General features: G+C 42.6%; 1 protein-coding gene across 1 annotated transcript in view; it reads right to left on the bottom strand.

Annotated features, from left to right (window-relative positions):
• LOC121953760 (calpain-8-like) overlaps positions 1–5,667 on the bottom strand; it is a 30,733-nt gene extending 25,066 nt beyond the window's left edge. The window contains exon 1 of the mRNA XM_042500981.1: positions 5,639–5,667. The gene's annotated coding sequence lies outside the window, so the exon portion shown is untranslated. The remainder of the gene's footprint in view (positions 1–5,638) is intronic.
• Positions 5,668–8,877: the final 3,210 nt, after the last annotated feature.

Raw genomic sequence — 8,877 nt, forward strand, 5'->3', positions numbered from 1 at the left:
TTTGAAAATGTGTGTGCCCTTGTAGCTTAAGACTGTCATTTTGAATGGGCAACTATAATGACTGACACTGACAGCACTTGTATGACAATTACTTAGTACATGTAGTCCATTACTTACCACTGATTTCATTACAGAGGAACATTTCAGCTGTTATATATTAATTTGAGAGGAAATAAGGATATTTCTGTCTGTCTCATTGGAAAAGCAAATGACAATTACTTAGTACATGTAGTCCATTACTTACCACTGATTTCATAACAGAGGAACATTTCAGCTGTTATATATTAATTTGAGAGGAAATAAGGATATTTCTGTCTGTCTCATTGGAAAAGCAATGAATGTGCAATCAAATGTAGCATTAATGAGGCAGAATGTATAACCACTATGTAATACCCATTTAATTTAAGTGTTCATGAAGGTTTTGCAGTTCAAATGCCCTCAGATTAGTGTTGCACTTCTGCCCTCTTGTGGCTGAAAATCACACAAGAATTTCACCTGAGCACCGACCAAAGTAGCGACACCCACTCCACAAACTGAAGTGAGCTCATCTCGGCTTGATTTGTATGCTGTTTTGGATGAGCAGCTGACTTGCTCACATTGATCTATAAACGTGGCCTGATCACATCATGAGTGTTTGTGATATCAATTTTTTTTCAATGTTAATTGGACTTTTTCCTCCTGATGTCTGATCCCACTTGTCCATATCTTTTTATGTGCACCAAGTTCTACCATGAGACATGGAAATGCATCCTGTACACCACACCTAACAATATTTTTCTCTCTTCATTTAAAACTAGAATTACTTTTTTGTGGTTGTATGCCTCAGCAAATTAGTCAAGATACAGTTTACATCCACATCTGTCCAGACTTATATGTAATCATGAAAGCTGACAATGCTTCCAATGTGGATGTTGATGCAAAGAAGCTACAAATTCTACAACATGGATGCTTCAATTACATTGTGCCCCAGGCAGCAAAGACGATCTCTACAATCAGCACAATTTTAGGTGGACACCCAAGATTAGTGCCACCAGTTCAGTACCTGACCAAATGTCTCCCCTTCTGTTCCTGAGTGACATGCTGCCTTCATGTGCTCCCCGAAAAAATCGTATTTAGTGTATTTGTGACTTACAAGCACATGAACAGCCCTCCAAAGCCGTAAGAATTGACTTATGACCCAAAGCATGTTTTGTGATCTTTGACCTATGATAACCAAAATAAAATCGGTTCATTGTTGAGTCCAGGTGGACGTTAGTGCCAGATTTGTTCCCTCAAGATGTTCTAGAGATAGTACGTTCACATATATGTTATATCTGGATTGGGCTGCTTCACACACTGCATGTCAGACTTTTTCAACAAAATCAATTAAACTATCCTTTCCATATAACCACTATGAGAGATAGTGGATCATACTGGTTTGCACTGTTAATGGTTGTGAGAGAGTTTGAGTGCTCTCCTTGTCTTTCATCCCCTAAAGACACACAGGACAAGTGAGCTAAAACAACTACATTGACCTTACATGTGAATGTGTACATTACATGTATGTCTGTCTGCCAACACCACATTAGCTCTTTGACAAACATGCAGCCTTTCCGGTAACAACAATTAAGGGTGCACCCTGATGCACACATACACTCCTTCCATCCATCGTAGGATAAGCTGTACAAAACTGGTGGATCTTCATTACATAAGCTTGACACTTTATAACTTTCTTGAGTAAAATACACATTGCTGGCATCATGAAAGAGCAGTTCTGCTGCTATGAGGTTATCAACAGACCTGAGAGATGAGTCAACATGCACAGGCAAGCACTGCTAATGGTGGCAGATTTATTTAAAGAGGTCCAATTGTTCACAAGAAAGTTTTATGTTTTAACAAACTACTGTGAAAACACAGGTCCTTAACATTTAAACAAGTCAGGGCAGCATGGACCGGTGAGTGAAATGAAAGCTATTTGTCATGTTCTACCCCCGTACACAAAGCTGTTATATAATCTCTCCCCCTCCCTCTGTCACTATATTTGTATAGTTGTCTGACTATCATCTACCTGTTTGTGTGCCAGCATACTGCACGCAGCTGTGGCAGGTAAAATCGCATGTTCCTTTAAGAAACTCCACCTTTATAGAGGAACATCACATTCTGACAGTGGTAGCCTGAGGTGTTTACAGGTAGAATATAAGAACTAGAGATTCCTCTCTCGTACTTGCTGATCTACCCAAACTAAACACTCTCCCTTTCTGGCTAGTGAGGTAAGATTAAGATCTTTATGAGCATGCAGCATTTTAAACAGCTTAAATTACACTTTAATGTACAATTTTGCAGCTTGTGGTATTCATAGCTGAAGGCCGTGTTTCAATTGTGTTATTAATTTTGCTAGAAAACATGCTGTTAGTGCAACATCCAAACCAATGATTAACAGCAAATCAGAGGTATAGGGTGTCTGCAATATTTTACTATTTTATTATATAAGGAGTCCACTTACTTTTACTTAAACTGACATTTAAATGTACTGCATAAAATATACAGTAAAGGCAACCCTTTCAGTTTTGCTCTAATTTCCATGAGTTGAAATAGAGTATCTAATAGTTTTTTGTTTTTTTTTTATGCACAGAAGGGTTTTTTCTCTTTCTCTCTCTCTTTTTTTTTTTTTTTTTTTTTTACAAATTTGTTTAAATCTGTTTTATTGAGCACTTTGCTACCATAGTCCATAATCCATCCTCCTAACAGATGTGGCCTAGTAAAATGCTGTTTAACAGCATCATTACTGCACAGGTGTGCTTGGTATAGTTACAATAAAAGGGCGCTCTTAAATACGCAGTTTGATCGCACAACACATTGCCACAGATGCCACAGGTTTTGAGGGAGTGTGCTGTTGGCATGCTGACTGCAGAAATGTCCAACAGAGCTGTTGCCTGTGAACAGCAAATTCATGTCACTATTAAACTGTATCCAAAGTCATTTTAGTGAGTTTGACGGTAACCATCCTCATAGCTGGGAACAACTTGTAACCACACCAGCTCAGGACCTCCACATCCTGCATCCTCACATGCAAGACTGTCTAACACCAGCCATCCCAACAGCTCATGCAACAACTGATTTGCACAAGCAATCAGAAACCATCTCAGGTAAGCTCAGCTCTGTGGCCGGTCTCATGTAAATTAACAAGCTGGATGTGGAGGTCCTGGGATGGTTTAGTTACACGTGGTCTGTTGTTGTTAGACCGCTTGGATGTGCTGCCGAATTCACAGAAATGACTTGGGAAATGTTTTTGGTAATGCATTTTAGAGCAGCCTTTTATTGTGACCAGCTAAAGGCACATCTGTGCAATTATTGATGCTGCATAGTTAATATTAGGGATGTCAACATCTACACGTGTAAACGGGTACACGGATAACAAATCATAACCGTTCAGAAAAATCAATAACCGTTTACCCGTCATTTTTTCCTCTCCTCCTCCTCGTTCATTTCTCACCAATAGTATTTTTAGGGGTGATCACAGAACTGGAGGGAGTGGGTGGAAGGAGGACACACAACACAAAGACTCTATCCACACACACACATCTCTATCTCTCCTAATCTGCTATGCTATATACAACTGGGGTGTACGGGAGGTGCGCGTTAGAGCGCGGCGTGTATATGAGGCGGGGGGCTAGGGGGCGAGTGGGCCGCATGGACAAGGCGTCGTCTAGTCTCCGCGGAGAGTGCTACTCACAGAGGGGCTCGAGTCGGGAGTGAGGGTCGGGGGGGGGGGGGGCTCAAATATATAGGGAGTTTGGGGGGGGGGAGGGGGGAGGTATGCGGGCGGGGGGGGGGAGGGGGGGGGGGGGGGGTAGATATCGTGGGGAGGTGAGGGGGGGGGGGGGGGGGGGGGGGGGGGGTGGGGGGGGGGGGCCGGTGGGGGGGGGGGGGCGGGGGGGGGGGGGGGGGTGGGGGGGTGGGGGGGGGGGTGTGAGGGGGGGGGGGCACAACATGGAGGGGGGGGGGGTTTGGAGAGGGGGGAGGGGGGGTCGCGGGGGGGGGGGGGAGGGGTGGGAGTAGTTGAGGGGGGGGGGGAGAGGGAGGGGGTGGGGGCGGGGGGGGGGGGGGGGGGGGGGGGGTATATGTGGAGTAGGGGGGGGGTCTGGGGGGGGGGCGGGGGGGGGGGAAATATCTATATGGGGGGGGGGGTATAGTAGAGCGAAGTGGCGATGGGGGGGGGGGGGGAGAGATGGTAGAGAAACCCGGGGTGGGATCGTGTGGGTTGGTGGAGGGAGGGGAGGGGGGAGGGGGGGGGGTGACTCAGCGGCCAGGGGGCTATATCTCTCTCTGGGGGGGATGGGGGGGGGAATGGGAGGGGGGGGGGCGGGGGGGGGGAGGTTAGGGGGGGGATTCTCTGGGGTGGCGGGGGGGGAGTATATCGGGGGGGGGGGAGGGGGGGGGGGCGCTCTGGGGGGGGGGGGGGGGGGGGGGGGGGGGGAGGAAGGGTGGTTTGTGGGGCAGCGGAGTGGTGAAGCGGGGGGGGGAGCTGGGGGGTATAGGGGGTAGGGAGTGGGGGGGGTGGGGGGGTATTGGGGGCTGGGGGGGGGGTGGGGGAGGGGGTAAAGCGGGGGTGGGTAGGGAGGGGGGGATTTTGTGGTAGGTGGGGGGAGCGGGTGGTGGTAGGGGGGGGGATGTGGGGGGGGGGGGGGGGGGGGGGAGAGGGCTGTGATAGAGAGGTTGGTGATATATCTATACTGAGCGTGTGTATATCTAGAGTGAGGGGTAGTTTACTCATGGTAGATGCAGCGTAGTGGGTATAAGTGTAAATCTGAGTGTGTGGTGAGCGACTCTGCGAAGAGGCTATATCTCGATTATGCGAGGGGATTATTCTATCTCTGTGTGCGAGCCTCTATATTGGTGACTATATCTGAGGTATGAGGATGGTTACTGTCAAACTCACTAAAATGACTTTGGATACAGTTTAATAGTGACATGAATTTGCTGTTCACAGGCAACAGCTCTGTTGGACATTTCTGCAGTCAGCATGCCAACAGCACACTCCCTCAAAACCTGTGGCATCTGTGGCAATGTGTTTGTGCGATCAAACTGCGTATTTAAGAGCGCCCTTTTATTGTAACTATACCAAGCACACCTGTGCAGTAATGATGCTGTTAAACAGCATTTTAATAGGCCACATCTGTTAGGAGGATGGATTATGGACTATGGTAGCAAAGTGCTCAATAAAACAGATTTAAACAAATTTGTAAAAAAAAAAAAAAAAAAAAAAGAGAGAGAGAGAGAGAGAAAAGCCTTTTCTGTGCATAAAAAAAAAACAAAAAACTATTAGATACTCTATTTCAACTCATGGAAATTAGAGCAAAACTGAAAGGGTTGCCTTTACTGTATATTTTATGCAGTACATTTAAATGTCAGTTTAAGTAAAAGTAAGTGGACTCCTTATATAATAAAATAGTAAAATATTGCAGACACCCTATACCTCTGATTTGCTGCTGTTAATCATTGGTTTGGATGTTGCACTAACAGCATGTTTTCTAGCAAAATTAATAACACAATTGAAACACGGCCTTCAGCTATGAATACCACAAGCTGCAAAATTGTACATTAAAGTGTAATTTAAGCTGTTTAAAATGCTGCATGCTCATAAAGATCTTAATCTTACCTCACTAGCCAGAAAGGGAGAGTGTTTAGTTTGGGTAGATCAGCAAGTACGAGAGAGGAATCTCTAGTTCTTATATTCTACCTGTAAACACCTCAGGCTACCACTGTCAGAATGTGATGTTCCTCTATAAAGGTGGAGTTTCTTAAAGGAACATGCGATTTTACCTGCCACAGCTGCGTGCAGTATGCTGGCACACAAACAGGTAGATGATAGTCAGACAACTATACAAATATAGTGACAGAGGGAGGGGGAGAGATTATATAACAGCTTTGTGTACGGGGGTAGAACATGACAAATAGCTTTCATTTCACTCACCGGTCCATGCTGCCCTGACTTGTTTAAATGTTAAGGACCTGTGTTTTCACAGTAGTTTGTTAAAACATAAAACTTTCTTGTGAACAATTGGTCCTCTTTAAATAAATCTGCCACCATTAGCAGTGCTTGCCTGTGCATGTTGACTCATCTCTCAGGTCTGTTGATAACCTCATAGCAGCAGAACTGCTCTTTCATGATGCCAGCAATGTGTATTTTACTCAAGAAAGTTATAAAGTGTCAAGCTTATGTAATGAAGATCCACCAGTTTTGTACAGCTTATCCTACGATGGATGGAAGGAGTGTATGTGTGCATCAGGGTGCACCCTTAATTGTTGTTACCGGAAAGGCTGCATGTTTGTCAAAGAGCTAATGTGTGGTGTTGGCAGACAGACATACATGTAATGTACACATTCACATGTAAGGTCAATGTAGTTGTTTTAGCTCACTTGTCCTGTGTGTCTTTAGAGGATGAAAGACAAGGAGAGCACTCAAACTCTCTCACAACCATTAACAGTGCAAACCAGTATGATCCACTATCTCTCATAGTGGTTATATGGAAAGGATAGTTTAATTGATTTTGTTGAAAAAGTCTGACATGCAGTGTGTGAAGCAGCCCAATCCAGATATAACATATATGTGAACGTACTATCTCTAGAACATCTTGAGGGAACAAATCTGGCACTAACGTCCACCTGGACTCAACAATGAACCGATTTTATTTTGGTTATCATAGGTCAAAGATCACAAAACATGCTTTGGGTCATAAGTCAATTCTTACGGCTTTGGAGGGCTGTTCATGTGCTTGTAAGTCACAAATACACTAAATACGATTTTTTCGGGGAGCACATGAAGGCAGCATGTCACTCAGGAACAGAAGGGGAGACATTTGGTCAGGTACTGAACTGGTGGCACTAATCTTGGGTGTCCACCTAAAATTGTGCTGATTGTAGAGATCGTCTTTGCTGCCTGGGGCACAATGTAATTGAAGCATCCATGTTGTAGAATTTGTAGCTTCTTTGCATCAACATCCACATTGGAAGCATTGTCAGCTTTCATGATTACATATAAGTCTGGACAGATGTGGATGTAAACTGTATCTTGACTAATTTGCTGAGGCATACAACCACAAAAAAGTAATTCTAGTTTTAAATGAAGAGAGAAAAATATTGTTAGGTGTGGTGTACAGGATGCATTTCCATGTCTCATGGTAGAACTTGGTGCACATAAAAAGATATGGACAAGTGGGATCAGACATCAGGAGGAAAAAGTCCAATTAACATTGAAAAAAAATTGATATCACAAACACTCATGATGTGATCAGGCCACGTTTATAGATCAATGTGAGCAAGTCAGCTGCTCATCCAAAACAGCATACAAATCAAGCCGAGATGAGCTCACTTCAGTTTGTGGAGTGGGTGTCGCTACTTTGGTCGGTGCTCAGGTGAAATTCTTGTGTGATTTTCAGCCACAAGAGGGCAGAAGTGCAACACTAATCTGAGGGCATTTGAACTGCAAAACCTTCATGAACACTTAAATTAAATGGGTATTACATAGTGGTTATACATTCTGCCTCATTAATGCTACATTTGATTGCACATTCATTGCTTTTCCAATGAGACAGACAGAAATATCCTTATTTCCTCTCAAATTAATATATAACAGCTGAAATGTTCCTCTGTAATGAAATCAGTGGTAAGTAATGGACTACATGTACTAAGTAATTGTCATACAAGTGCTGTCAGTGTCAGTCATTATAGTTGCCCATTCAAAATGACAGTCTTAAGCTACAAGGGCACACACATTTTCAAATATATATACATACATATATATATATATATATATATGTATTTTTTTTTAAATCATTTTTAAAATGTTGAAGAAAATGGTCCAGGGTGGTTTTTGCAGTTAAAGTCATTCAGGTCCCCTGTCCCCTCCAATGGCCATAACTTTGGGATGTATAGATTTATGTATAATTACTGTCATCTGAATCCACCCAAATCCACAGACTTGGACTGCAGTAAATTCACGTCCCCTTTTTTTTTTAACAAGCATGGCCGACCACACAAGGCACACTTCAGTCTACTTATCATATTGTTAAGGTACATTATTTTTTTAAAAAATATTTATGAAGTGAACATGATATTATATATATGCATGTCAAAATATCATATTAAACACATATATAGCTTTTTTACAAAAGATTATTAATGGATCTGAATGTCACCAGAAAATGAATTGAGGGAATCCTGTTTAAATAGGAAAATACTGATTTGATTTTCTAATGATACAATCAGCTTATAATGCATCCTATTGACTGTGTACACAAAATATTCCGCTTGGGAGCTTTTAAACATGCTGTTCTCTGGAAATTCTTCAGAAATCGCAGATATTTTGAGTAGTGGTGACAAATAAAATATAAATAATATATACAATGTGTTGTGAATCACTTTATTCATTAAGATACATTTTAAAAATTCATTAGAAATACATTTATGTTTTTCTTTTACAAAAAAGGCCTCTTCACACCATTAATTGTCATTGTTAATATTCGGTGGTTTATAGAACATATAAATAATGGATGTAGCTACGGTGATGTCACCCATTCATTTGTAAACTACCCTTTTTAAAACTTTGAGCTCAGCATTTAGGAAGTCGCTATCTTGTTTTTTTTTGGAGCCAGAAGTGACCATATTTGAATGAGAGGGTGGAGTTTTAGAGGATGGATCTAATTCACACACTGTAGTGGTGGCAGGTGGCCCTGCCCATGAAAATGCATATCTTTTAATCCTTAATTAAATTTAAACAGATTAGTTATAGATGTCAGTTCACCCCTCTGTACAGATGTCATGGATGCAGAAATTAGGTAGAAAGGCAAAACTGTGTTTTGGACCTGACTGTAAACATGTTTATTTTGAACTGCAGTT

Source organism: Plectropomus leopardus, chromosome 14, assembly GCF_008729295.1.
Source record: "Plectropomus leopardus isolate mb chromosome 14, YSFRI_Pleo_2.0, whole genome shotgun sequence".
Taxonomy (NCBI): domain Eukaryota; kingdom Metazoa; phylum Chordata; class Actinopteri; order Perciformes; family Serranidae; genus Plectropomus; species Plectropomus leopardus.